At 39.8% G+C, this 25,326-nt stretch overlaps 3 non-coding genes and 7 pseudogenes across 3 annotated transcripts; all 10 read left to right on the forward strand.

The window, feature by feature from the left end:
- The first annotated feature begins 55 nt into the window (after window positions 1–55).
- On the forward strand, window positions 56–174 carry LOC136732839 (uncharacterized; annotated as a pseudogene).
- Window positions 175–394: 220 nt separating this feature from the next.
- LOC136732730 (5S ribosomal RNA) lies at window positions 395–513 on the forward strand. The gene has a single exon (XR_010810011.1). It is a non-coding gene; the product is annotated as a 5S ribosomal RNA (ribosomal RNA).
- A 210-nt stretch (window positions 514–723) lies between these two features.
- Window positions 724–842, forward strand: LOC136732984 (uncharacterized; annotated as a pseudogene).
- A 227-nt stretch (window positions 843–1,069) lies between these two features.
- LOC136733039 (uncharacterized) lies at window positions 1,070–1,188 on the forward strand (annotated as a pseudogene).
- A 210-nt stretch (window positions 1,189–1,398) lies between these two features.
- On the forward strand, window positions 1,399–1,517 carry LOC136733098 (uncharacterized; annotated as a pseudogene).
- Window positions 1,518–1,734: 217 nt separating this feature from the next.
- LOC136732764 (5S ribosomal RNA) lies at window positions 1,735–1,853 on the forward strand. The gene has a single exon (XR_010810044.1). It is a non-coding gene; the product is annotated as a 5S ribosomal RNA (ribosomal RNA).
- Window positions 1,854–2,070: 217 nt separating this feature from the next.
- On the forward strand, window positions 2,071–2,189 carry LOC136732931 (5S ribosomal RNA). Its single transcript, XR_010810075.1, has one exon. It is a non-coding gene; the product is annotated as a 5S ribosomal RNA (ribosomal RNA).
- Window positions 2,190–2,408: 219 nt separating this feature from the next.
- LOC136732918 (uncharacterized) lies at window positions 2,409–2,527 on the forward strand (annotated as a pseudogene).
- A 216-nt stretch (window positions 2,528–2,743) lies between these two features.
- LOC136733142 (uncharacterized) lies at window positions 2,744–2,862 on the forward strand (annotated as a pseudogene).
- Window positions 2,863–3,075: 213 nt separating this feature from the next.
- LOC136733108 (uncharacterized) lies at window positions 3,076–3,194 on the forward strand (annotated as a pseudogene).
- The last annotated feature ends 22,132 nt before the right edge of the window (window positions 3,195–25,326 follow it).

Below are 25,326 nucleotides of genomic sequence, written 5' to 3' on the forward strand. Positions count from 1 at the left end.
AAATTCCGTCAATACCCGCCAACCTTTAAGAGTCATCATTCAGCCAGGTCTCTCGGCTTGCGGCCACACCGTCCTGAATGCGCCCAATCTCGTCAGATTTCGGAAGCTAAACGGGGCAGGGCCTGGTCAGTACTTGGATGGGAGACCTCCTAGAAATACCAGGTGCTGCAAGCCTTTTACGTCTCCTGGGTAACTTCATCGTAGCTCTTAATACTCTCTTTCTGTCTCCAGGAGATATAATTGAAGAATTGTACACGTACCCGGCTACTTTCAACACCCTTTCCTGCACTGATATTTTTCCCTCCATTTTTCTATTTTTTTTTTTTTTTTTTTTGCTGGAAGTTCCGTCAATACCCGCCAACCTTTAAGAGACATCATGCAGCCAGGCCTTTCGGCTTGTGGCCACACCGTTCTGAATGCGCCCGATCTCGTCAGATCTCGGAAGCTAAACGGGGCAGGGCCTGGTCAGTACTTGGATGGGAGACCTCCTAGAAATACCAGGTGCTGCAAGCTTTTTACGTCTCCTGGGTAACTTCATCGTAGCTCTTAATACTCTCTTTCTGTCTCCAGGAGATATAATTGAAGAATTGTACACGTACCCGGCTACTTTCAACACCCTTTGCTGCACTGGTATATTTCCCTCTATTTTTCTTTTTTTTTTTTGCTGGCAGTTCCGTCAATACCCGCCAGCCTTTAAGAGACATCATGCAGCCAGGCATCTCGGCTTGCGGCCACACCATCCTGAACGCGCCCGATCTCGTCAGATCTCGGAAGCTAAACGGGGCAGGACCTGGTCAGTACATGAATGTGAGACCTCCTGGAAGTACCTGGTGCTGCTAGCTTTTACGTCTCCTGGGTAACTTTATCGTAGCTCTTAATACTCTCTATCTGTCTGGAGGAGATATAATTGAAGTATTGTACACGTACCCAGCTACTGTCAACACCCTTTGCTGCACTGATATTTTTCCATCCATTTTTCTTTTTTTTTTTTTTTTTTTTTTTTTTTTTTGCTGGAAGTTCCGTCAATACCCGCCAACCTTTAAGAGACATCATGCAGCCAGGCCTCTTGGCTTGTAGTCACACCGTCCTGAATGCGCCCGATCATATCAGATTTCGGAAGCTAAACGGGGCAGGGCCTGGTCAGTACATGGATGTGTGACCTCCTGGAAATACCAGGTGCTGCAAGCTTTTTACGTCTCCTGGGTAACTGCATCGTAGCTCTTAATTCTCTCTTTCTGTCTGGAGGAGATATAATTGAAGAATTGTACACGTACCCGGCTACTTTCAACACCCTTTGCTGCACTGATATTTTTCCCTCTATTTTTCTTTTTTTTTTTTGCTGGAAATTCCGTCAATACCCGCCATCCTTTAAGAGACATCATGCAGCCAGGCATCTCGGCTTGCGGCCACACCATACTGAACGCGCCCGATCTCGTCAGATCTCGGAAGCTAAACGGGGCAGGACATGGTTAGTACATGAATGTGAGACCGACTGGAAATACCTAGTGCTGCAAGCTTTTACGTCTCCTGGGTAACTTTATCGTAGCTCTTAATACTCTCTATCTGTCTGGAGGAGATATAATTGAAGAATTGTACATGTACCCGGCTACTTTCAACACCCTTTGCTGCACTGATATTTTTCCCTCCCTTTTTCTATTTTTTTTTTTTTTTTTTGCTGGAAGTTCCGTCAATACCCGCCAGCCTTTAAGAGACATCATGCAGCCAGGCCTCTTGGCTTGCGGCCACACCGTCCTGAACGCGCCTGATCTCATCAGATCTCGGAAGCTAAATGGGGCAGGGCCTAGACAGTACTTGGATGGGTGACCTCCTGGAAATACCAGGTGCTGCAAGCTTTTTACGTCCCCTGGGTAACTTCATCGTAGCTCTTAATACTCTCTTTCAGTCTGGAGGAGATATAATTAAAGAATTGTACACGTACCCGGCTACTTTCAACACACTTTGCTGCACTGATATGTTTCCCACCATTTTTCTTTTTTCTTTTTTTTTTTTGCTGGAAGTTCCGTCAATACCCGCCAACCTTTAAGAGACATCATGCAGCCAGGCGTCTCGGCTTGTGGCCACACCGTCCTGAATGCGCCCGATTTCGTCAGATCTCGGAAGCTAAACGGGGCAGGGCCTGGTCAGTACTTGGATGGGTGACCTCCTGGAAATACCAGGTGCTGCAAGCTTTTTACTTCTCCTGGGTAACTTTATCGTAGCTCTTAATACTCTCTTTCTGTCTGGAGGAGATATAATTGAAGAATTGTACACGTACCCGGCTACTTTCAACACCCTTTCCTGCACTGATATTTTTCCCTCCATTTTTCTATTTTTTTTTTTTTTTTTATGCTGGAAATTCCGTCAATACCCGCCAGCCTTTAAGAGACATCATGCAGCCAGGCGTCTCGGCTTGTGGCCACACCGTCCTGAACGCGCCCGATCTCGTCAGATCTCAGAAACTAAACGGGGCAGGACCTGGTCAGTACTTGGATGGGAGACCTCCTGGAAGTACCAGGTGCTGCAAGCTTTTTACGTCACCTGGGGAACTTCGTCGTAGCTTTTAATACTCTCTTTCTGTCTGGAGGAGATTTAATTGAAGAATTGTACACGTACCCGGCTACTTTCAACACCCTTTACTGCACAGATATTTTTCCCTCCATTTTTCTTTTTATTTTTTATTTTTTCTGGAAGTTCCATCAATATCCGCCAGCCTTTAAGAGACATCATGCAACCAGGCATCTCGGCTTGCGGACACACAGACCTGAACGCGCCCGATCTCGTCAGATCTCGGAAACGAAACGGGGCAGGACCTGGTCAGTACTTGGATGGGAGATCTCCTGGAAATACCAGGTGCTGCCAGCTTTTTACGTCTGCTGGGTAACTTTATCGTAGCTCTTAATACTCTCTTTCTGTCTGGAGGAGATATAATTGAAGTATTGTACACGTACCTGGCTACTTTCAACATCCTTTGCTGCACTGATATTTTTCCCTCCGTTTTTCTTTTTTTTTTTTTTTGCTGGAAGTTCCGTCAATACCCGCCAACCATTAAGAGACATCATGCAGCCAGGCCTCTCGGCTTGTGTCCACACCGTCCTGAACGCGCTCGATCTCGTCAGATCGCGTAAGCTGAACGGGGCAGGTCCTGGACAGTACTTGGATGGGTGACCTCCTGGAAATACCAGGTGCTGCAAGCTTTATACGTCTCTTGGGTAACTTCATCGTAGCTCGTAATACTCTCTTTCAGTCTGGAGGAGATAGAATTGAAGTATTGTACACTTTGTCTTAGGGACAGTCTGGCTAGCAGTGACTGAGTGGTTGACAGACGACAAGCATCGGAATGTACGTGCTCTGTGATGTCATAGCAGTCAGCTGAGAGAGGCTCGTGATGTCATCGCTGAGCTGTCTGTCTGTCTGTCTGTCTGTCTCTCTCTCTCTCTTTCTCTCTCTCTCTCTCTCTCTCTCTTCCTCTCAATTCAATTCATTTGTATTGTCAAAGCAATTGGACATACATACATACATATATATATATATATATATATATATATATATATATATATATACATACATATATACATCTATACATGCTAGAAAGTCATTACAATGTTATCTTAAAGGCTAACTAAGCAGAACATATATCATTATAGAACAGAGTTCATAGGTCAACACATGGTTTTAGGGAACAGGCACGTAGGTCATACCGTTTGACAATGTCTCCAAGGTTCTCATCGTAAATAACAAACAGAAATCAAACTATCTTCTGGGCTGACCTTCTAGCTTGACCGTATCTTTCTTAAGTATACAAGAGAGAAAAACAGGTGTAAGAAAATAATTTCTAATTTTCCTTCTACACATATATACATACATACATACATATGTAGCGTTATGTTGGGTGTATTTTGATAAGAGCATTTGGGCTCTGAGCTGAAGCACTGATCTAAAGAAGACCTCTCCCCCCCCAAAGTTATCAGATTTCCTTAGCTCATCAGCTTGGAACTGGTTTGCATCAAAGTGACAGTTTTGGGGAGGATGGCACCGAGAAGAGGCCAAATAGTTTGGAATTCTGCTATGAGATGTCTGGAGAAAGGGGCCTGTAGGTGATAAAAACTCTTTGAAGTGGATGAGAGCCGAAATCCCGACATAGAGCTACGAACCCAGGCCAACCGGCATTTCCAAAAGATGGCATGGATTGACATCAGTCATAAATAAAGCCTCCCTCCAATAGGACACTTGGGGCTGAAACCGAAATCCAATCTCAAGAACTCAGGGACCAATCACCTACTGATCTGACAGACTATAAGGAACAGCGGACAGTCTTTCTCTCTCTCTCTCTCTCACCTGAACCAGAATCTCGCTGCCACAGCTCAACCTGTAGCTCTGTTGCCAGAACCGGAATCAGAAACCAACCAAGTCTTTGCCGGCAACAGAAGAGTTAAACTGGGAGAAGGAGATTGAGCGAAGAATTATTTTAAAGGACTTTATTAAATAAATAACTTCACAGACCCACCTGATCAGTGGAGTTTTACAGCTGGACAATTGACTAAGTCGACTGAATACGAAAGTGTCAGTCACTTAAATAGCTATTTGAGTCTTAAGAAACTTGACCCTTGGAATAAACAGGGCCCTGCTTTCCTCAAAGACTTTGTCTTCAAGTAACTACGGTGGAACCCTGCTTACAAAGAAGATTTTGTGCACTACCTTGGAGCCTTCAAACCAGTGGAAAATCTGTTTGGAAAAGACTCTACATTCGCGAAACCCCAACTTCCAGGTGCATCGACTGAGTGGAAGTTCTTGGACAAAGCCGAACCGGACTGCCTTTGTTCCAAACCACACGGACCTCGTGCCGTGTGCTGTTATCTGAGCCCGAAGCCAGAGAGGCCTCTCTGCGACGAAGTTCACATAAGTTTAACAGTTTGGAGTTCATGATTCATGACATTTGAGAAATCAATTAGAAATGTTAATCTGTGATTCATAACTCTAGAATGTGTAATATCATTTAGTTTTCTTAAATATAAATGTGTGTTGCATTCAACTGTTTTGTTGATAATTTTAGAAATAAAATCTGACAACGCCGAGAAATATCTTCTCATTCCTGTTTAACTGTTTAGTCTGAAATTGACACAAGTTAATAGACACCAGATTATAGGTGGCCCTGCCTATCCTTAATCATTGAATAATAATCAGTTAAGGGAAATTGTGGTAACAAGTAATGATAGGATCTTTCTCTCCACCTAAACGTTAATGAGACTGATATATATATAACGAGAAGTTACCTGACATAAATACTAACCTGCGTAGTTATTGAATGTCTGACTAACAATACTAATGAGAGACTCACCTTCGTCTTACTAACCGGTATTGTAGTCAATGTGTTTATAACCTTTTTTGTTTAATGATTTGTGTGTTATCATATGCGATCCCATGGTCTTTGATTTGGTCACGGAAGTGATTTGTCTTTGATTTGTTGATCTAGAGTTGAATTTTAATTAGTTTTTCCCTTTTGTATAATTAGTGTAGTGCTACATTTAGTCTTTGTTTTTGAATAAATTTGACAATTTATATCTTTGGAATTGGTGTCTGCATCCAATTATTACAGAAAATGAGTTCTACAAGATTCCAGGATTCGTGATAAGGTGATACTATAAATTCACTTCTTTCATTGAATTTTATAAGTGTACCTTACGCTACACCTTTGACCACCACGTCTTCCTCCTCCCACTGCTTGACCTCTATTGTGACCTGGATCACCTGCCGGCTCCATGTTATCGCTGTGTTGTTGAGGTGGATAGCACGCATTTCACTCGATACTCGTACCACAATGTGAAATCAATCATCAATAACCAGTTGGCAGTATTGGAAAAGCAATTACAAGGGCCTGCATACATACAGTAATGTCAAATCTGATGTGGAAGAACAATTCCTTTATCCCTCTGTTCTCCACCAGGGTTGTGCTGATCGCCTCGATTGGCAAGTTTGCAGTGTGAGGAGTGGATCCATGTCGTCGTTCCTAGGCACTTCACAGCTGTGTGGGTGGTCAGGAGCACCTGGTAGGGCCCTGTCCACCTGGGCTGTTGGGAGGACTTTCTCTTGTGTGCTTTGATATACACAGTCATCTTGCTGGAAGGGGTGGTAAACCTGCTGGGATGGTTCAGTCTGGGCGGCTTTCATCTGTGAATGGACAGCTTCGAAAGCACGTGTTAGTCCCATACAAAGAGACAACATAGCATCATCCATCAAGTGGATGTCCATTTCCCTTACAGACAATGGAGGAGTGATGGAGAGTCTCATAAGTCATCCCATAATAATCTCACACGGAGAAAGACCTGTTTTTCTCAATTTGCTGACGATTTCATTGTCATTAGGACTATAGGAAGGGGATCTGGACGTTTGAGTCCTGTTTGTTTGCATATATTAGACAGCTTATTCTTTAATATCCCATTTTGTTTCTCCACTGCTCCAGCTGACTGAGCCTGATGGGGCAGTGAAAATGTTGTTTACCTCGCAGGGCTTTGCATAGTTCCTGCACTATTGTCCCAGTGAAGTGAGTGTTCCTATCACTGGAAATTTCCCTGGAATGCGAAATCTACATATAACATCCCTTAACTGTATTTTTGCTACTTTTACTACTTCAGCCTTCCTACGGGATAGGCTTCAACCCATTTAGAACACCTATATATTATTACAAGTATATATTCATATCCACAACATTTAAGCTTTTGAACACAATCTATTTGCATATTGCAGGATTATGAGCTTGACAAATGTGGCAAGTTCTACAATATTGCTAAGCTGTTACTATAAAACCTGGGGCAAACCAATTTAAAAGACTGATGCACACATCCCCCCTTTGCCCGTGTGGCCAACACCATGCGCCACATGGGCAAACCAGGGAAAGAGTGCCTGTGAGGCAACCAATGCATTAGCAAATGTTTGAGCTCTCTTATGGAAGGTGCAGTGGCCAGTTGCAATTTCCTGGAGCTTTTACAGTGCATCTCAAATTAAATTTCATCCAGCCCCAGGTCATAAAAGTCAAACCCTAGTTACGACATACATAACACATACATTTTGTTGCTTCAAAGAGAATACAAAAGTCAGCAAAACATTCTTTTTTACAAATTCAGTTTGTAAACTGTATTGTACATATATTTGTTGCGTTTTGATTTATAAACATTATACATTGTACAAATCTTAAGTGAAGGGCAATGGACTGATTCTGACTTCATGGCTGTCATTCTATTCATTTGAATAATGTGACATCTCCACTAATAGTACATTATAAATTAAACTATCAATAGAAGAATATGTGCTACTGCGGACGTCATCTGAGCAGTTTCACAATATATTGTAGATTCCTATAATCTGGAAAACCTTTAATTATAGTATTTTAACTTATTTCTCCACTGAGTCAAGCATCACTTCAGCGTAGTGGACCTCAGCATTGGTCTGTTCAAGTTGCTGTGAGGCTGTCTTTAAAGCCGCGCCCTCGGCCTACTGTGTCTCAACAAGAACACCAGCATCTTCTCCATATGGGTCAGACATCGGTTCCTTCAGGACACGATTCATAATATGCATATCTGCCATGTGGAATAAATCAGTCTGAAGACACAATGTGTGGTTCACACAACATCAGAGATCGTCCTTATAAAAGGCATCTCTATCACATTAGTTGACATTCGCACAATCTATAAGGTTTCTAGTAAAGGGACAATTCAAAATAATAATAATCTTGATTCCAATTTATCTCATTTATCAAATTATTTCAGTACAGCACTCAGCTGTCGTCAGCAGCATCATATCTCCTGTGTTTATTGAATCAGCTTTACTTCCTAGTGTAGATACTCTTTTTGTGTGGAGTTGTCAAAGTTTCAAAACAATGTGCTTATCTTTGTCCTTTTATCTAACTTAAATACCTGAGAACATTACAATAACTATTACAGCAGCTCCTTCAACACCATAGTTAATAGTAGTTGGGTAAATGATGGCAGTTATTAATCTTTGTTTCTCAATTCATTTTTTACCAATAAACCATAATTTGAAATTATTTCCATACTCCTATTATTCCTATTTTCATTATTATTAGTTTTATGCGGTTGTCATCTAGTATGTGATGTATTCGTCTGTATCAACATCAATATTATTATCATTATTAATACAAGCAGTGTAAATTACCATTCATTACACTCTTGCTCTGTTTGTAATAAGTTATGAACCCTTACACGTACTTACAGTCTCTGCCTTGTCTCTGACTTCTCTCTCTCTCTCTCTCTCTCTCTTTCTCTCTCTCTCTCTCTCTCTCTCATCTCAGGCTGCTTGTCTGCTCAGGCGAACAGGGGGAGCAGAGGAGCACATACGGCCCTTGCCCCCTGCCCCCCTCTTCCTAATTGATAGGGTATTTCTGTTTGTGAAAGGACTATTTCCAAACAGTTTTATAACTTGCCATGACTATGTTTCATTAAATTAGTTATGTTACACCTTTAGTTATACCTGTAGTAACTTCATTATTTTCCCTCATATTCCAGTCAATCACCATCAGAGTCTCTCGTGGCAGTACATTTGTCTCACACAGAACAAACTCTCCTTTCTCAACCGCTTTCAATTTTGGATAACATCGCACTGCATCCCAACAGCTGTTCTTTCTCCTATTCCTAATTTCTTACAAGAAAATGCAAGTTATATTTGATCGATTTGTATTATTACTATTTATATACATTTCACTACATTATTGTAGTTAATGAATGTATTTAATCTTTGGAAAATAAGCCTTTTCATTGATCTCAATAATGATGTCCAGGTACTTCAGGAAAGCACATTTTCAAAAAATGTGTCCTGTCAATGATTTCCCCAACTAAGAACCTGCGTGGGCACTAAGACTGTCCTCCTGCGCGGCTCATGTCTTTATTGTGTCACTTCCTCCTATTGAAGTCCAATCTACACCAGTACAGGTTCAGAAGAACTGTTCCCGAATCCAGATTGAACTGATCAATAGTTAATTTCTTACCTACACATTGTATTTAGGGATCTATTACTAGGGATTTAAAAACTCTTCATTGTGGAACTCATAGCTTCCAAATGAGCACATCGTTAATTTCCTGGAGTATCTGGTTATCTATTTATCAATATGTAAGAAACCTTCACCGAATGTTTGTGGTTGCCTCGGATTCCTATTTCTAAATTTGGCTCTAATTCCATTTCTAACATGTTACTTTTAACTTCTGTATTCGTAAGACCTATTTAAATAACTTAATTTTGTATTATTATTTCTGTTTGCAATAGCATTCTGTGTACAGTTAAATGCTGACTTTCTTGTAGGTCTGTTATTACAACATATTTAACTGGCGTTTTTTAGCTATCATTCTGTAACTATTTGTGACTTATGACTCTCTTAGTCATATTCTGGACTATACAGTACATGAAAAAGTCAAAATATGGACATTTACCTTGCGCAAACTGAAAACGTACAAACATACAAAGAGACACATATTAATTTATATCCATAGTAAATTCAGATACCATGGTTTTGGTTGGCATGTCATATTGACCTGCAGTGTCTCAAACTACCCTTATTTATTACTTATCTAGTAATTTTCCTTCAGTATCTTGAGGACTGTCATTTATACTGAAAAACATATATATATATATATTTTTAATTTGTCTTCGGGGCATTCAGATTGAATTATGCCTGTTGTCTTTTCTTTCTTTTCTCTAACAAATGTTCAAATGTTTTAAGATAGCTAGCTTTGGTTTCTCATTTCTTAATGCTTTGTATTCCTATTTTGCAGAACCGTTTTTAGGTGCTCAAGTCTATCTGAATCAAAAGTCCCATCTTCTGGAAACCTTAATTTTCTGTCACCTATTGTCCAGTCAAACGCACCGCTTCACTCCATAGTTATCATACATGTACCTTACATGTGTACCTTTAAGTGGCGGGTCGCCCGTCTTACTAGAGCTGTTCCCACACAGTAACACGTTTTCCCATTTTCTATGTATCGTTTTGTACACAACAACCAAGGCGTGCAAGCCCGCAAAATAACAATAAACGACAGGGGAGAAAACATAGCAAAAAACAAGAAAACACAAATAATACTAAATCCTATATAGGAATAACAACAAACATGCTTTTCAATGTTTGCATTTATAGAACTTGTATATAACTTAATGACTTTTCTTCATTTACCATAAACACTATAAACTTCTATGAACTATAAACACGTTATTTTATATTATCACCGGCGTATCAGATATTGAACAATTAATTAGCGCTCCTTTTTTTTTTTTTTTTTTCTAATAGTAGGTCAAACCCACTTAAGCCTGCGGGAACCCAGACAGGAAAACACAGTCCTGTTCCTTCACAAACAAGAAGACACAGTCAAGTCTATGGTAACCCTAAGAAACCATGCTCCTCGGTTATTGGTGTCAATGGATCTCATTATCCTGAAACTTTCATGATCGAAACATGGAATACTGTTTGTCAGTTTCCATAAAACTATGCATTAAGAGTAATGCAACAGTCACTTATCATTTTGAGCAGCTGTATCAATTGATAGTTAGATCTCTGTAATGAAATGAATAGACAGTGATCTCAGATGTAATGTGTGAATTGCATTTTGAAATGGTAATACTTTGATGTAAGTTGTGTCATTTTAGTTCAATGAACAAATGATCTGAGGTTGATGTGTATTGTATCCAAGCAATTGTAAAAAAGTGTTAGAGTTTTGAAAAATGTGCATTTTGATCATCGGGTGTGAGTTTAGTGTCTAGAGTTTTGAAAAATGACATCAAGGTTCTGAAATGAGTGCCAAAGTGATTGTGAAAAAGTGTAATATCAGGGGACAGTGGCTATTAGTGATCTGGCCTTCCGTGGCCTCTGTATTAATGTAACAGGTCAAATTGTATGTGTACACTGATACTTGATAGTATAATATAGTACAAGTAAAAAACATACATAGGTATCATAGAAGTATTTTGCAGAAATGATTATGGATAGTTATCAAAATGGAGAGGAAATGCTAAATCCAGTCTCCCCAGGCTGAGCTTCTATTGCTGCACCTGCTAAGTGGCTGCTGGCCCCACTATATGGATAGAGCCACACCAAGTACAAGAGTCTCCCCATTGCTATTTATATCTCCCTATCCAGTCTTCTGTAGGTGTCAGGGTGGGGTGCCTATTCCCCTGCATGCTTTGAAACCTATAGCACCTGGGACGCACACTTGGGATCCGGTTCCTCTGCCCCTCACATACACATGAGGAATCCTAGGTGCTCAATACGTCATACTGTCTCTTTCATCTCATGTGTAAACTATGGACAAATACATGACTAAACGTGTTTAGTTGCTTTTCCCAGAATGCTTTGCGCCACGATATGCAAATAACGGGGACTATGATTGGCTCCCTGACATTACCCACACTGCGACTGATGCTACCCATTTCACTACCCAACAAAGACCCATAATATGCGTGTGTCTGTCTGTCTGTCTGTCTGTCTGTGTGTGAAAGTGTGTGTGTGTCTGTCTGTCTGTCTGTCATGTAACTTGCACATCTGTGAGGGCACCACTAATGCCGAAAGAGATGTACACATATTGTTTATTTTCCATATATATGTATGTATGTATGTATGCATGTCCAATTGCTTTGACAATACAAATGAATTGAATTGAGAGGGAGAGAGAGAGAGAGAGAGAGACAGACAGACAGACAGACAGAGAGACACACATACACACACACACACACACACACACACACACAGAGAGCCAGCCAGCCAGCCAGCCAGCTCAGCGATGACATGACGAGCCTCTCTCAGCTTACTGCTATGACAGCACAGAGCACGTACATTCCGTTTAACAAATCGTTAAACAAAAAAGGTTATAAACACATTGACTACAATACCGGTTAGTAAGACGAAGGTGAGTCTCTCGTTAGTATTATTAGTCAGACATTAAATAACTACGCAGGTTAGTTTTTATGTCGGGTAACTTCTCGTTATATATATATCAGTCTCATTTACGTTTAGGTGCCGAGAAAGATCCTATTTGTTACCACAATTTCCCTTAACTGATTATTATTCAATGATTAAGGATAGGCAGGGCCACCAATAATCTAATGTCTATTAACTTGTGTCAATTTCAGACTAAACAGTTAAACAGGAATGAGAAGATATTTCTCGGGGTTGACAGATTTTATTTCTAAAATTATCAACAAAACAGTTTAATGCAACACACATTTATATTTAAGAAAACTAAATGATATTACACATTCTAGAGTTATGAATCACAGATTAACATTTCTAATTGATTTCTCAAATGTCATGAATCACAAACTCCAAACTGTTAAACTTATGTGAACTTCGTCGCAGAGAGGCCTCTCTGCCTTCGGGCTCAGATAACAGCACTCGGCACGAGGTCTGTGTGGTTTGGAACAAAGGCAGTCTGGTTCGGCTTTGTCCAAGAACTTCCACTCAGTCGATGCACCTGTAAGTTGGGGTTTCGGGAATGTAGAGTCTTTTCCAAACAGATTTTCCACTGGTTTGAATGCTCCAAGGTTGTGCACAAAATCTTCTTTGTAAGCAGGGTTCCACCGTAGTTACTTGAAGACAAAGTCTTTGAGGAAAGCAGGGCCCTGTTTATTCCAAGGGTCAAGTTTCTTAAGACTCAAATAGCTATTTAAGTGACTGACACTTTCGTATTCAGTCGACTTAGTCAATTGTCCAGCTGTAAAACTCCACTGATCAGGTGGGTCTGTAAAGTTATTTATTTAATAAAGTCCTTTAAAAGAATTCTTCGTACGGCTCAATCTCCTTCTCCCAGTTTAACTCTTCTGTTGCCGGCAAAGACTTGGTTGGTTTCTGATTCCGGTTCTGGCAACAGAGCTACAGGTTGAGCTGTGGCAGCGAGTTTCTGGTTCAGGTGAGAGAAAGAGAGAGAGAAAGACTGTCCGCTGTTCCTTAAAGTCTGTCAGATCAGTAGGTGATTGGTCCCTGAGTTCTTGAGATTGGATTTCGGTTTCAGCCCCCAGTGTCCTATTGGAGGGGGGCTTGATTTATGACTGATGTCAATCCATGCCATCTTTTGGAAATGCCGGTTGGCCCGGGTTCGTAGCTCTATGTCGGGATTTCGGCTCTCATCCACTTCAAAGAGTTTTTATCACCTACAGGCCCCTTTCTCCAGACATCTCATAGCAGAATTCCAAACTATTTGGCCTCTTCTCGGTGCCATCCTCCCCAAAACTGTCACTTTGATGCAAACCAGTTCCAAGCTGATGAGCTAAGGAAATCTGATAACTTTGGGGGGGGGAGAGGTCTTCTTTAGATCCGTGCTTCAGCTCAGAGCCCAAATGCTCTTATCCAAATACACCCAACATAACGCTACATATGTATGTATGTATGTATATATGTGTAGAAGGAAAATTAGAAATTATTTTCTTACACCTGTTTTTCTCTCTTGTATACTTAAGAAAGATACGGTCAAACTAGAAGATCAGCCCAGAAGATAGTTTGATTTCTGTTTGTTATTTACGATGAGAACCTTGGAGACAATGTCAAACGGTATGACCTACGAGCCTGTTCCCTAAAACCATGTGTTGACCTATGAACTCTGTTCTATAATGATATATGTTCTGCTTAGTTAGCCTTTAAGATAACATAGTAATGACTTTCTAGCATGTATGGATGTTTGTATGTATGTATATATATATATATATATATATATATATATATATATATATATATATGTATGTATGTATGTATGTATGTATGTCCAATTGCTTTGACAATACAAATGAATTGAATTGAGAGGAAGAGAGAGAGAGAGAGAGAGAGAGAGAGAGAGAGAGACAGACAGACAGACAGACAGCTCAGCGATGACATCACGAGCCTCTCTCAGCTGACTGCTATGACATCACAGAGCACGTACATTCCGTTGCTTGCCGTCTGTCAACCACTCAGTCACTGCTAGCCAGACTGGCTGGCTGGCTGGATGGGGGGGCTGCTTGCTGCTGCTGCGTACCTTAGCAAGCTTATTTGCTTGACCGGCCTTCCTACTCCTCTGCCCACATGCCCACCTATGCCCGATCTGCTGTTCACCTGGATCACAGCTCCGCCCCAACAAGGCAGATCTTCCCAAAAATGGTACAAACTGATCCACGTTCCCCTCCACGGAAAGCTTTAGCCCAAAATAAGGGACACATTCTGTAACAACATAATGGATGCCCACCCAACCTGTGACAAAACTTAGAAAAAAGAAAAACGGTCAGTCCTCCTGGGGGAGGGACACACAGCCACCCTGGCTGCCCAATATGTCAGCGCCTACCACAGCCTGAGGGACACAGTGACACACGAGCACCGGCTGTAAATATAATGTAAATACTCATTTGTAATGCATGTCATTGTATTTCAAAAAAGGAATCTGGAAATAGTAAACCAATTTTCTTTATTTGTATGTATTTAAGATCACATTTTATTACATTTTCTTTTTCTGTACTTGATAACATCTTATTGTGATTCAAAATTCTATTATTTATTTTCCGTATGTATGTATGTATGTATGTATGTATGTATGTATGGAAGGAAAGTTAGAAATTCTTTTCTCACACCTGTTTTTCTCTCTTGTATACTTAAGAAAGATTAGGTCAAGCTAGAAGGTCAGGCCAGAAGGTAGTTTGAATTTTGTTTGTTATTCACGATGAGAACCTTGGAGACAATGTCAAACGGTATGATGGCAGCATCACTTACAATTTTGACAGCCGGAAGTCCCGCCCTCCCTACGTACCATAGACCGGAAGGCCCACCTCACCTTCCGGTTACCCCCACCTTTGAACCGGAACTTCTCTCTCCTTCCCATCACCCCCAGGGTTACCCTTTTACCCTCCCTTGTCAGCCATCTTGGATGATATCGGCCATATTGGATGTCAGCCATTTGTAAGGTCATAGGTCATCTGGTAAGATGGGAGCCATTTTGTTACCATTTGTAAGGTCATAGGTCATTTGGTAAGATGGTAGCCATTTTGCTAGGGTGACATCCATCATGGTGAGGGTCCGAGTGTACCTCACCCTGCTTGTGTGGAGGTGTAATGTTTTATAGCATAAACTGTGTTTTTAAGGTTATATTGTCTTATGATACTGTTTTAGTAAATTAAAAAATACAAGTTTTAAATACACACATATATATTGGACTTGGTCATGATAGGGATGGTGTTTCCAAAAGAACTCTGGAGAACTTTTTGAACAGCTGTAAAAGCAGGTACACCAGGACGTGAATCTTTATACAGCATTCTCTTGAGCATGTTGGGGAGGGCATCCACTGTTTTCACAATATCCTCAACCAGCAATGTCACATTAGGATTACTAGTGTCATACAAATCACCAAACTTGTGAGCTATTAGAGTGAGGATGGCATCTTCAAGCAGAGATTCCTCAAACATACGTATACATAAACCCACGGCAGCAGGAGTTTTCTTTCTCTGGAAAAAATATATATAATGTCTTATTGCAAAACAAATTTGTAAAACATCTTATAAGGCTTGTTATTTATAACCTTCTCAATTAATTGTATCACTTACTCATCTACACTTTCCAACAAGTCACTTAACCATCTCGAAGGTAGAGTGCATGTTTCTAAGCTATGCAAAAGAGATTTCACTTCTTTCTCAGTCTGTCTGGTGATGCATAGCCCACATAGGGCACGTGCAACACATAACACAACATTTAGAAAGTGGGTGACACTTATTTTGTTACATATAAGAGCGACACTACTCCAGACACTCCCTTGCTCGTGATCTAAAGTTAGACAGAGATGCTGTGCTTGGCTGGGGTCACCTATCAGACAGGCCTCACACTTATCAACTAATTCACGGCCAATACAATGTTGTAACACTAGCGCAATAATGCCCTTTATGGTGTGTGTCATCACTAGTGTTACATGATCATCATAGTTTTTACAATTATATCTCGGAACTTCCCTGTCTGAATCAAAACTCTTGTGGGTTCTAGCAAGGCAAGAACAGAAGCATGCAATGTTCAATCTTGTTCGGGGTCTTAAAGAGTTGACAGAGGAATCCATATCACTGGTGTCTGGTACTCCACTATTCTAATGAAGAGAAAAGAAAATAACACTTAAAACTGTAATGTGTGTCGGTCAGTAAAGAAGTACACAACTATACACAGTTGTAGGACCTCTATATTTACCTCTCTTTCCATTGATGGTCCAACTCCATCATCAGTGTCTGAGGTTTTATCCTCCCTGCCATGTTCATGGTCCTTGTCATCATCTTCAGACTCATCACCAGTGTTGACACCTTCGTCTTCATCAGACATTGGGAGAGCATCCCTGGGGCTCGGAGGAGGAGCGCTGACACTATTCTTTTGATAAACATACAAAGAAGAAAACATGCATTTAAATTCACTTTGCATTGAAATTTATATATACACACATACGGCCTAACAGCATGTAAACACCGGCATACGTTTAAAATTAATAATAATATTCTAAACACGTTTTTAAAGTAAAATAAAGTGTTACCTCTTTTGGGTCCCTGTCTTCCGACCATCTTAATTTTGTGTTAGGTGCCCCCGCATCTTCATCAGCAGCGTGGTCGCTAGGGGGTGTCTTCTTAGCTGGTGTAGCCATAGTGCGCTATGGGGGTTTCCACCAGTTACCGCAGACCTGTTCTGTCCCGAACGGGTGACATGTTTTCTGTGTTTACCAGCATGCTCTTTATACTGTAAATGGTGGCCGGCGGCTCTACAGAGGAGGCGTGGTGTGGGTGGGGTTGGGGGCGTGTGTGGGGACACGTGGGTAAATGGGGGGCAGTGGCTCTACAGAGGAGGAGGAGTGTGGGCGGAGTTGGGTGCGTGTATGGGTGCCAAGTGGGTACAGTCATTTGTACCCATTAGGCTCGTGTCCATAACAAATATGTGATAACAATTTATCTCTCCAAATGGTCACCTCACCCAGTGTGTACACGTTGTTTTGAACGTGAGACCATGACCATAGCACGCATAGATACAGATGTCTGTTGGAGATCAACTTTATCGGAGTGAAATAGACACCCCAACATACCGCCCCAACTGAATTCTGTAATAAGAACAACATTTTTGGCGGTTTCCTGGTATGTTATGTGGAATACAATTTTGTGTGATTCTTAGAAAAATTATGAAATACCATTTTGCCCCCCCATAAATAAGCCGCTCCAAGCAGTTAATTTTACACATCCAATATAATATATGAAGGGACACACTCTTCATAATGGCATCTGACTGGGGTCCATTTGATGAGGAAGAGCTAGTAAATGCGTTATCATGTATTGATGGTAAGAATGTTTTTTATAGTAATAGAGTTGGGTTTAAAAGTGTTAGTATATCATGCATAGTTCATGGTTTGTATAATTTAAGGTGAGAGAGAACCGAGATATTACAGCACAGAATAACAGAGCCGAGACTGTCGGGCCGAGCACCCCGCAGGGGACCACGGAGAGTGGAACTCGCAACCCCCAATGCCTACGTCCCGAACAGCGCCTTCCAAACCGCAGGAGACACGTGTTCTGAAGGTGGGCCAAAGCAATGTGTTTAATGGCCAGTTTTATTCAGATTTCATGGTATGCCATAGAACAAGTTGTTACATATTATAAATTAATTACATCTTCTAAAACATTATATTGTGTACATTTATGGGACCAATGTTTGTTTTTTGATTTGACAGTTGTTTAACCCACATAACTAAGCACTCCCCCACCCACCCCAAGTCACAGAGCAAACTTTGAATGGAGGTGTGTAACATTCACCGTTTTTACCAATGTTATTAATAATAATAATAATAATAATAATAATATATTTTGTATTTGTTCGAAATGTAGTGAAAAGTCACTGTATAAAGTGTAATTGACATGTTTGTTTTATTATAGCTAAAAATGCGGCACAGCCTGCATTGCCCTGCTTGAGAGGCTTGTCAAGTGGAAAACAGGTGAAGAGATCCGATCGTGCTGATAAAGGGAGGTCCGTTCTACAGCGGGGGAGACAGCCACCAGTCACACAAAGGGGAAACACAGCGCCCAGAAAAGCCCTGAGTAAGACAAACCGGGTGGCACACGACACCACCGATGTGGGGGTGCAATGTGTGAAAGTGAACCGACCGAGCTCCGCTACTGTAAAAAGAGGTAAACGGGGTAAAAGCACGGTTAAAGCCACCACTAGTGGGGATACTGAGATGAAATGTGATCAATCACCCTGTGTTGACATACAGACCCCTGGTGATTGTAGGGCCCTGGTGTTTAGCAAGATATGCAGTCAGCTTGTGGAGGCGTTAAACACCGCTCAGTGCATAATACATGTTTTGACAAATTTGTTAAAACAAATAGGGAATTGCCCCGTTTCTGATGAGAGTTTGATGAATCTGTAATTCACACTGTGAATCAATCAGTCTCTGCAAGATCGAGAAGGGTTGTTACAAAAAACAACCAATTCTGAAAACAACAATTGACAAACAATGAAAAAGGAGAAGCACAAAATCTGTCAGTCTGCTTGTGTAATTAGGGGGGTAATGCGAAATAAAATTAATGCTGCGAAAAGAATGCTGCGTAGGCTTAAATTTAGAACAAATGTGTCACAATTAGCACGGTCACAGACACTGTTGCACACTCTCCAGACGGGAGGCCATCCGGTAAACTTGGAAATTCAGGAATATATAGATCAGGATGTATCTAAGGAACTAGCATCGGTAGCTAATAACAATGATAATCAGATCGGGGGTGGTGATGCTGCAATGTTAGAGATGAATAATGAAAATGATGAACAAATGGCTGAGGGTGGCGTTGGCGGGGACCCTCCTCGGGGGTTTTTGGAGATTATTCGTCGCTATGACCGAGAAATTAATAGGTTTCGGGGTATGGAGTTTTATGAAGAATTCAGGTTTGTGAACCTGGATCTGGTACAATCTTATATGAATGCTGTCCGTATTGTGCATGGAGCTGTGCAAGGATTGCTAAATGAAATATCACACAATGTGGGTCCTAATGATTTTGTACAGCTGAGACCGAGCTCGGGGTCATTACATAATCCTTTCTAATCGAGGAGTCGAAATGTGGGGGAGCTGGACGCTGCAGATTTCTTAGAGAGCATAGCTAATTTACTACAAAGTCACAACAAAATTCTATCACATTTGAGTTTGCGAATAACGGTCACTGTGATTAGAAATATGCAAGGTGGTGGTGGTGCGCGGAGGCGCTTAAAAGGTATTTTATTTTGTAAAATAATAGACATAAACCAAGGTAACAATTTATGTTTTGCTGCCAGTGTGTACCGCCTGTGGAAGGGTAAAGAATGCACAGATTCCGAAATGTTAGATGGTGCCAAACGAATGCATAGCCAGCTAGGGTTTTCAATTCAGAAAAAAAAAATGTTTTTCAGATATTCAGGCATTTGAAAGACTATTGGGGGTCATTATCAAAGTATTGTACCATGAAAACGGATGGGAATATTTTACTACGGGGCCTACACCTATAAATTCTAAGTATCCGTTGCTCTTATCCTGTATCAAGTGTTGCTCATTGCTTCGCTGTCCTCGTCCTGTACCCTCAGTGTTTTCAGAGCCCGTTCTTGATCTTGTAGAAATATATTGCAGAAGAGCAGAACTACAATCACACTTTTTCAATGCTATTGCTTTTTTCTACCTCCCTGGTGAGGTACCAATGCGGGAAGTTTGAGAGAGTATTTCTAAAATGTGTATGATCCAATACACACAGTTATTTAAAAAGCTGACGTCTTGTACATGCTCACCAGAACCAAGCCTAATTAAATAACACATTTAATATAAAATAAGTACATGTGCAGTAGCCACTTGGACAATTACAGATCCCCAGGTCAAAACACAACAGAAAGACATGGAAGATCGTATTTTCAAATCACACCTGTGGCCCCCCTAACTGTAATTTGGTATTAGTGGGTCAAAGGATTTATTTAGTTCAAGTCATAATAAGATTATATTTTGAAAGGAAACACTACAGGATGTAATATTTAAAATGACTGTGAGTACCTTTCATTAACATTGTTTTAAAGGCTGGGACCAATATGGTGGAATATCTCCAACACACGGACATTGAGAGACTCGACCCCTTTGTGCTGCTGCTCAGAGACCAACTCTCAGTTGTCTCTGAGTAGGCTATGGATCAACTTCCTTTCCTAATATGAAGGAGACAATGGATACAAAACCTATAGGCAACTATGAAAAACAGGTGATTATTGTTATTCTTCTCATTATAAACTACTTAATACATCTCTCGCATAAAGTACAACAGGATAGTGGTGATGTCATTCAGGATTGGATTGCCATTGGTCAAAAGCCCTCTGAGAGAAATTGTGTGGCGACACTCCACACTCTTAGAAGAAATTGTTCTGCACAGAACCATAAAGGGTTCCTCGAGTAATCGCTCTGGTGGATCCCTTTATGGTTCTATGTAGAACCCCTTCAAAGGGGTTACATGAAGAACCCCCAAACATAGCGTTCTACACAGAACCATTCGTTTTAAAATGTTATATATAGAACCCATTCAAAAGGGGGACACGTGCTATACCTGAATTTGTTTTCCAAATACAATCTTTAAAAAATGTATGAGTTCATATATACAAACACACATACACAACGTAGAAATCGCACTACTAGTGAAGTAACTTCATTTACATTATATGCCACAACTCCTCAATTTGGAACGCAAAAACAAGACATCTGATGTAAAAGTGTAAACTAATTACGAACAGCACTTTTGATTTTTATCTTCAATTCAGGGGCTACTTATTCGCACAGTAAACTGTATTCTCTCTTCAGAGTGACTGGAATGTTTTTGCCTACATTCAACTTAAATATGAAAGTTTCCAAAAACGGCATAGTTTTCTTTAAGGCTATTCAATGCCAAACACAAAATTCTCTCTGCTTTCAGTGCTTGTCCTTCAGCACAATTACACAGGTTCATGATGTTCTCATTTCAATACATTGTTTTCTTATTTAAACTATTTGACTTTGAGCTTACATTGAGAATAAAATCACGTTTGCAAGTAAAACCTGGCCAAGAAAGGAAGCAGCACTACAATAAAACAATACACAGAATACAAAGCAGTTCCTTCAAAAGTGAAAGTGATAAAGAGTGATGTCTGTCAGTAAATTACGTTGAGATCTATTGCATAATCTACAACACCTTATACATCAAACCCAATTTACTAATATTATTGTTATGCATTAATTTGTCACATCTGCCTTTGTTGGTTAGGATAACAGTACAGGATCATCAATATGTACTGAAACGAAACCTGTCCTAGTAAGGTCGTGTCCTAACTGGATTTGACAGAGGAGCGTGTAGCTGCCACCACCTTTGGTTTACCGGACGGTCCGGTCCAATAACCCTGGAAGCTAAAATTAGTGATGTAAAGGGAGAGTGAAAAGCCAAGAGGAAGTATATAACCAAGTCTTTTTAATAACCAATTTAATACGCTGGGTACACAATGTGCAATTTAGGCAAATAGAATAACAATCACAGTATCACTAAACAATCCATAAAAAGTCAATATCCATTAAACAGTTAATTTCTCCCTCAAATACATACGACCAATTATTATAATAAAACCGCAATTGACCTTCATTAAAGAAATACTAAAAAAAAACATACAATAAACACCAATGTAAGTGAAAAGAAACCACAATATAAACATCAGATAAACCATACAATAAACACACCAATATAAGTTACCACAATTACAACAGCAATTTCAACTAAAAAAGGACACAATACAAACTCTTCAATGTAAAGCCAAAATTCACAACAAGCCAAAAAAAAAAAAAAGACAGAATAAAAGTATGAATGTTGTGTTGATGTGCTGCGTATGATGACATTGTCCCGGTGCTCCCGTTTGGTGCAGCACACACACCTCAACACAACATTCAGTCAGTGCGAGTGGTGCGGCCGAGCAGTGTGGCGAAAAAAAAATACGATCTTCCAACCGCAATTTCAACTACAAAAGAACACAATACAAACTCTTCAATGTAAAGCCAAAATTCACAACAAGCCAAAAAAAAACAAAAAAAAAACGGGTTAATTGCTGTTTTAGATCAATTGATTGGAATATAGCTAATAGGATCAGCAAAATCCAATCAATCAATCACTCACTTGGCCCTGTTACACAGACTGATTAATAGCAGTATGTTTAAGTCTAACCATAAATTCATAAATTAAAGCAAAGAAACTGTTACTATGGGCAAGGACTTGTATAAAACCAAGTTTAAACAATGAAAACATGTAATCAAATACACATAATCCCACAAACAAACACATATAGATTTAAAATAGAGTCAGAGAGCTCCCGTCAACTGAACAGCTCCCCAGTGGCTCCAGAGGTTCAGCTCCAGGCTGGATCTAAACATTTAACTGTATATAGAGTGCATATAGAGTGCATAAGGCATCACAAATTATAAATAAATTATATATTCTATTATGAGAATAATGTTAAAGTAATACACACTATACACTAAATAATAAAAATAAAGTAATAATAAAGTAAATAAATAGTAATGGTGTCGTCTAAGACCCAGAAGGACAAGGATTTGTTTGTTAAAAATCATATTATGGACAAATTCTATAAAGTCAAATTAAACGGAAATGAAAGGCTGACATCCACAGGAGCAGCACTCTGGTGCAGCCCTGACAGCCTGATGTAAAATCCAGGCAGGAGAATGTAAACAGAATAGTGATATATTATAGTCTTATTTTCAGAAAATGTTTGGGGCCAGCATAAAATACCTGAAATAAATTAGACCTTGGATTTAAGATGAGTGAAGTAGTCAAAGGGTACGAATTTGAAGGATACTATAGAAATATAAAATGACAAGCATTGAAGAAGTGAGCTAAATTAACATTGAACCATTTAAAGGAGAAAATAAAAATAAAATACTATTTTACAACCCAGAAATACAAAATAAAATGTTGAAAATTGAATTTGAGCTAATTTCTGAAATGGGAATCTGAGGAAACAGTAAAATATGGTGAAGATATGAATACATAGATGTAGAACCGTCTCGGAAATCAGTGGAGAAATCGTGGAGATAAAGCAAATAGAACTTTAATCGAGCCGCTCGGAAGCCCCACGTCAGGAATAATTCCTTCAGTGAGAACTTAATGTTTACCAACATGAGTGCAGCTTTATAGGAAAATGACGTAACATCTTATGGCCGTTCATCCAATCAGAAGATACAGGTCCGGGTCTGTTTTATGATCTGTCCTCCCGTGAAGAGGTGATGGATCCAAAGCAGATGTCCGTCTTTGATGTGCACTAGGAAGATGCGATCCCACGGTCGTCATTTACCTAGTGTCAATCGCTCGTTAACAGAAACAATTCCTGCCTATCTGGAGAAACGATTAAGTCATAAACAAATTCTCAGCAGACATCTGTAGGCTATTTCGGCACTGTGTGATCTTTCATTACTGACAGGAGTTTCTAACAAACCAACCTTGTTGACCCTTTACTTGTGCTGCTAAATCTAATCTGCTCAGTCTGTATACAAACTACTTCTAATGCTAGTATTAATATAAAACATTATATAATTATCACAAAACACTTTCTTCAACTTCCTATACAGAGTCTTCAATAGATAACCAGATACTCCAGGAAATTAAAGGGTCGTTTGGTAGCTGTGAGTTCCACAATGAAGAGTTTTTGAAATTCCCAGATATAAGATCCCTAAATACAATGTGTAGGTAAGAAATTAACTATTGATCAGTTCAACCTAGTTTCGGGAACAGTTCTTCTGAACATGTACCGGTGTAGATTGGACTTCAATAGGAGGAAGTTGACACAATAAGGACATATGAGCCGTGCAGGTGGACAGTCTTAGTGCCCACGCAAACTCTTCATTGGGGAAATCATTGACTGGACACATTTTTTGAAACTTTGTTTTCCTGAGGTACCTGGGAATCATTATTGAAATCAATTAAAAGGCTTATTTTCTAAAAGATATTTTGTTAAGTAAATATTTTAGTTAAAATAATGGAGTGAAATGTGTGTATAAATAGTAATAATACATGTCAATAAATATAACTTGAATTTTCTTGTAAGAAATTAGGAAAAGGAGAAAGAACAGCTGTTAGGATACAGAGCAATTTAGTGGGTCTGAGCGATGTTGAGGAAGGTTTGAGGAAGTTGACGACGGGTTTAAGAGTTAATAAGGCTTGGGAAGCTGGAAAAAGGGAGTTTGATATGTGTGAAAGACATGTGCTGCCACTTTCAGCATGAGAGTTGTGATGGTGGTTGAATGGAATATGAGGGAAAATAAGGAAGTTACTGAAGGTATAACTTAATGTAAAATAAATAAATCATTGAATGAGATATAGTTTAAAGTCTAAAGTCATGAAATTGTATGGAAATAGTCCTTTCACTAACAGAAATACCCTATCAATTAGGAAGGGATTCACCCCCCAGGAAGGAGGGGGGGGTCAGTGAAAGTGTCTGTGAGCTCAGCTGGGAAATTGAGAATAGTTACATTACTAATGCTAATAATATTGATGTTGATAGTCTTTGGCAAGATGGGCAAGATGGGCACTGCCTGTGGTATCTGTTCCAACAGAGCTCTCGATTGCTTAATTGAACCTTAATCAGAGCATTTTCAATATTTTTAACTGTAGAGGGTTTAAGTTAAGCATAGAATTGTATGAATAACATATTAAAGAACCAACTCTTTTTTACACAATTTGAAAAGTACAATCTAAGCCGGTTGTTCATTCAATGGAGTCATTGAGTGTCCGGTTGAACAGAAAGCAGCAGGTCGGGGCCTAACTGATGAGCCGCTGCCCTCTGCTCAAAACAAGACATCTGATGTAAAAGTGTAAACTAATTACGAACAGCACTTTTGATTTTTATCTTCAATTCAGGGGCTACTTATTCGAACAGTAAACTGTATTCTCTCTTCAGAGTGACTGGAATGTTTTTGCCTACATTCAACTTAAATATGAAAGTTTCCAAAAACGGCATAGTTTTCTTTAAGGCTATTCAATGCCAAACACAAAATTCTCTCTGCTTTCAGTGCTTGTCCTTCAGCACAATTACACAGGTTCATGATGTTCTCATTTCAATACATTGTTTTCTTATTTAAACTATTTGACTTTGAGCTTACATTGAGAATAAAATCACGTTTGCAAGTAAAACCTGGCCAAGAAAGGAAGCAGCACTACAATAAAACAATACACAGAATACAAAGCAGTTCCTTCAAAAGTGAAAGTGATAAAGAGTGATGTCTGTCAGTAAATTACGTTGAGATCTATTGCATAATCTACAACACCTTATACATCAAACCCAATTTACTAATATTA

This window comes from Amia ocellicauda, unplaced genomic scaffold (assembly GCF_036373705.1).
Source record: "Amia ocellicauda isolate fAmiCal2 unplaced genomic scaffold, fAmiCal2.hap1 HAP1_SCAFFOLD_35, whole genome shotgun sequence".
In the NCBI taxonomy this organism is placed as follows: Eukaryota; Metazoa; Chordata; class Actinopteri; order Amiiformes; family Amiidae; genus Amia; species Amia ocellicauda.